This window comes from Loxodonta africana, chromosome 3, assembly GCF_030014295.1.
Source record: "Loxodonta africana isolate mLoxAfr1 chromosome 3, mLoxAfr1.hap2, whole genome shotgun sequence".
Lineage (NCBI taxonomy): Eukaryota > Metazoa > Chordata > Mammalia > Proboscidea > Elephantidae > Loxodonta > Loxodonta africana.
Window position 1 is genome coordinate 126526839 of NC_087344.1, and position 5343 is coordinate 126532181.

The window sequence follows — 5343 nt, forward strand, 5'->3', positions numbered from 1 at the left end:
AGCTTTGTAAATGAGTAATTCCATAGCTCTTACTGCTGGAAAACTTTGAAGCACTAAGGTTAACTGAAGCAAGTAATTCTATTACGAGTTTTATCTGTCAACCTGTATTACCAAAAAAAAAAAAAAAAAAAGGCCATAGAATAAGTTACTCTATCCCCTCACCTCTTTGTCCAAAGTCTGAATTTCCGTTTCTTGGAAAGCATTCCATTCTCTTATTTCTCTTATTTCCAAGTCTGCCCATCAGCCCTTTCTGACTATGTACTGTGACTCTACCTCTCATTAACTCATGAATGGAGCCTTCTCCTCCTTCTGCATCTTAGGTGTTGTTATCAAAAACCTTACAATGAGCCAGCATTTCCTATTTATATCACTCAGCATAGTTATACCCTTCAACACATTACCAACACCTCTGTCCATTGCCTGTCTGTAAATGAAAATATATTCACATCTTTTCTGTTGAAAGTGTGCAAGACAAAAGAGATGTTCCTGGAAAGAAAGAAATCAAGTAAAATCACAACTCTTTTCTTTTGTTAGCTGCCTCAAAAAAAAAAAAAAAAAAATTTTTTTTTTTTTGGCTACCTTATTTTCTTCCTATAAGATTTGAATGTGTTGTATGAAAGGAGAGAAGGTTAGCACTCCCCTTGACAAGGATGGGAGAAACCCTCTGGCCTTACAACATGCATACAGTTGAGGCATTGCCACCTACTTTGTGGCATCTAACCACTGTTTTTGGAGCCCCGGTGGCACAGTAGTTAAGAGCTATGGCTACTAACTAAAAGGTCAGCAGTTCGAATCCACAAGCCGCTCTTGGAAACCCTATGGGGCAGTTCTATTCTGTCTTATAGGGTCACTATGATTCAGAACTGACTCGACGGCACCTAAGAACAACAAGATTTAAATAAGCTTAAACCCAAAACCCATTGCGGTAGAGTCGATTCCAACTTACAGCGACCTTGTAGGACAGAGTAGAACTGCCCCATAGAGTTTCCAAGGAGCACCTGGTGGATTTGAACTGCCGACTTTTTGGTTAGCAGCCATGACATGTAACCACTACGCCACTAGGATTTCCATCAGTATATTTCAATTACCGAAGATCTTTATCCCTTTCATAAGTATTTCTTTTTTTATTTTGTTAACATCTTCATCCTTGCTGTCTTTTGGGGGTTTGTTTCTTGGTTTAGCCTAATTATAAGTTAAAAATCCACCTTTCAGCAATTTGTGCATTCATGATTATCTCTTTATTCTTCACTCAACTTCCTTTGCTTATGTATTCTCAACAAACTATTGGTAATTTTATATCACTTTTTGGATAGCAGTCAGCATCCAATTCACACTGGCTCTAACTTTCTGAATAATTCTCAAATTCCCTTTTCAATTTTGACCAGAGCTGTTTGAAAATGTTGACAGAAGTTTTAGCCCAGGCACAATAGTCATTAATAGTCAATAACTCAAAATTGAACAAATATTTGTTGTCCACTGTGCCAACCTTTATGACAGATGCTGAGCGTGTGATAAATAACATAGAAGATGGTTTCTTTGCAATGAGGGAGCCCACAACCTTCACGTAAAAACAACCCTAGTAGATACCCTTAAAAATCATAAACATGCCCTACCTGTTATCATGATGAAAAATAATATTTAAAGATAAATATCAGCTCTTTAATATTTCATTAAGTGAAATTACACCTTGTAGAAGCAACTTCTATGGAGAAATATGTCTTCTAAGATTTTTATTTTACATGGATATATCTGTGTTGTATCAGTAGGGTGTTCCTGCATATTTCCCTCCCATAATGAGCCCTTTAGGCCCTCAAGTCCAAAGGGTTCTAGTGATCTGAAAAAAAAATTTTTTTTAATTCTATACGACCACTATATAAGAACTGGAGAAATAGTTCAAACAGAGAAGAAAATATTCTTTGGTGGTTATGAGAGGGGAGAGAGAGAGAGGGAGAAACAGGGGTATTCACTAATTAGATAGTAAAAAAAAAAAAGTAGATGTTTTATTTTAGGTGAAGGAAAAGACAATACACAATACAGGAGAGGTCAATACAACTGGACTAAACCAGAAGCAAAGAAGTTTCCTGAATAAACTGAATGCTTCAAAGGGCAGCGTAGTAGGGGCAGGAGTTTGGGGACCATGGTTTCAGGGACATCTAAGTCAATTGGCATAATAAAATCTATTAAGAAAACACTCTGCATCCCACTTTGGAGAGTGGTGTCTGGGGTCTTAAATGCTACCAAGCAGTCATCTAAGATGCATCAATTGGTCTCAACCCACCTGGAGCAAGAAAAAATGAAGAACACCAAAGACACAAGGTAATTACGAGCCCCAGAGACAGAAAGGGCCACATAAACCAGAGGCTACATCATCCTGAGACCAGAAGAGCTAGATGGTGCCTGGCTACAAACGATGACTGCCCTGACAGGGAACACAACAGAGAACCCGTGGGGGAGTGGGGGAGCAGTGGGATGCAGACCCCAAATTCTCGTAAAAAGACTAGACTTAATGGTCAGACTGGGACTAGAAGGACCCTGGAGGCCATGGTCACCAGACCTTCTGTTAGCCCAAGACAGCCCTCTTCAGAGAGGGATTGAACTGGAATACGGGATGGAAAATGATACTGGTGAAGAACGAGCTTCTTGGATCAAGCGGACACATGAGGCTATGTTGGCATCTCCTATCTGAAGGGGAGATGAGAGGGCAGAGGGGGCCAGAAGCTACCCAAATGGACACGAGGAGAGGGAGTAGAGGGAAGAGCTGTGCTATCTCATTAGGGGGAGAGCATTTAGGAGTGTATAGCAAGGTACGTGTAAATTTTTGTGTGAGAGACTGACCTGATTTGTAAACTTTTACTTAAAGCACAATAAAAATTAATTAAAAAAGAAAAATTCTTCTTACACCTTTAATTTTAGATTGTTGCTTTAATCTCAGGTATTCCAAGTTGGACAGGTTGACCCATTAAAGCTCAGCTTGTGTAAGAAACATAAGTGTGACTTTGAGAAATTTGAACTTAGAGCCTACCAGATATTTCACCTTTTCATGAAATATTAATGTTAACATAGGGTCTTCATGTAATTTGATGTGCAATGCTTACTTTGATTGTCCCATATTTTCTAATTCCATGTAGAAATGTTTTTTGATGCTGTTTTAACTGACTCAAATTTACCCCCTCTAGAAAAAAAAAAAAAAAAAAAGGACTAGGTGGAAACCCTGATGGCTTAGTGGTACCCTGGTGCTCATATTGTAATCAAAGTGTGGTTTAAATATGGCTCTGTAAAGATTTGATTCATGGCAGCCAAGGATTTCAGTGAAAGCTCTTCACTACAGTTGGTTTAAGTTACAACTTTAATATTGTCTTTTGAGTATGCTTTTTTGTTTTTTATTAAAAGAAAAAAATGCAAGGAAAATATGTCATTGAGATTGATTGTAATGGCCAGCTATTATAATCTCAATGGAAGTATTAGAGCCCCTGCCTAAGGTGCACTGAAGAGTGCCAAGCCTCATAGCAACTCAGCTCATCCTAAAAAGCACCATGGCCTGGAGTGAAAGCTACAATTTAAAAATCTCCCAGAGACCCATTATTTGCAAATCATTGACACAACAAACTGTAACAACCCTGGTCCTCCTTGTCAATGCATGCTTAGGGAGCTTTTCATCCACAGAACCTTGCATGCTCAATAACTTTCCGTACTAAAAATCCTTATGAAATTTCTGAAGAAAATGAGCGAATGCGCATGGGCTAGAATTCCCTTCAAAAGATCTAAACAAGCAAACAAACAAAAAATACGATTGATTAGACTGGTCGGTGATATCATGTATAGAAGAGGATTCTCACAAATTAGAACTCGGTTTTCATGTTACCGTGTTGCTTAAAATAAAGCCAACTGGTTATTCAATTTTCTAGCAATAAAAAGCATCTGAAACAACTCTTTCAGCACTCCTTCCCTTGTCTTCCTGCTAAGATCTTAAAAATAAACTAATGGCTTTCCCCCTAAACTTAAGGAGAGGGGAATATCACTCTGGAGTGTCAACCTTTGTGCCAAGTTTAACCACAAAGTGAATTTTTATAGCTGAGACATTAACTTTTAAAACAAAGGATTTATAGTGCAAACACTAAAACAGGTTTAACTGCTAGTGGCCACTGCTGGGATATTATTCCTCAAAAAAGGAGCATATTTGGGCTTTGAGCCCTTTATATTTTAATACATGATACTTGCTATTTACAGAAAGGTAATTTGATTGGATCTTATTTTACTACCAGAGCTGATATTACTTCTAAGTGCTTGGTGAGAACATGAACTCTGAGTGTAGTGCCACTGGGGAGCCTCTTCAATATTTTACAATTAGGAGAAATGTATCCTTTTGGTTAGCAGGGGATTAGAAGGCATTGCCCATAGAGGACAGAAACTTATGGCCACAGAGGAGAAAATGAGTTGCTTAAGGACATAAGATTAGATTGCTAGGGACTGAGAAAAATGGAACAGAAAAACCCCAAGATTGATAACCAAAATGGCTGAAGAAAAAGTCAGGCTGCAAAAGGAAATGCCCCAAGATATTAAAAGAAAGAAATGTTGATTTAGATTCTTCACATATGTCTTCTTGTACCTACTATGTGCCAGTCTTCCTATCTACATGTGTCAGCATATTTATTTCTCTCAACAATTCTACTAGGTTTGGGTTACTATCCTAGGGTTAGAAATGAAGAGCTGAAACCCAGAAATGTTGAGTTATTTGCCCACAGTTGTATTATCACTAGAAAGTAGCAAAGGTATGTTTCAAAAACAAGTCTGCTGATTTTAGTTCTTTTTTTTAATAAATTGCTTCAATTTGTGTAACATTACACATTATGTAACATTAATTTGTGCCAGAAAAAGAACTGAAAAATCAAATTGTCGTTTCATTATAGTTTCTGCCATTATTTTATCTTTAAGTCCTGTTAGCACATTTTGATTTTTAAAGGAATTTCATATCAGCTATCTCCTTTCAGCACCTAAATAACTCAGCAGATTAGGTAGGAATTACTATTTCTATTTTACAGAGAAATTCTACCACAGTTGGATTGAGTCATTCATCAGATACTGTGTATATACTAGGTTTCTATAAAACTCAAACTCTTTTCACTGAGACATGAAAAGATAAAGATACAGATTATAAACCAAAAATCAAAAACATTGCTGTTGAGTTGATTCCAACTCATAGTGACTCCATAGGACAGTATAGAACTGCTCCATAGGGTTTCCAAGGAGCAGCTGGTAGATTCAAACGTCGGACATTTTGGTTAGCAGCCAAGCTCTTGACCACTGCGCCATCAGGGCTTTGTATAAACTGTATGTGTATTTAAA

General features: G+C 37.6%; 1 non-coding gene across 1 annotated transcript; it reads left to right on the forward strand.

Annotated features, from left to right (window-relative positions):
• Positions 1–606: 606 nt before the first annotated feature.
• Positions 607–732, forward strand: LOC111751033 (U6atac minor spliceosomal RNA). The gene has a single exon (XR_002786096.1). It is a non-coding gene; the product is annotated as a U6atac minor spliceosomal RNA (small nuclear RNA).
• Positions 733–5343: the final 4611 nt, after the last annotated feature.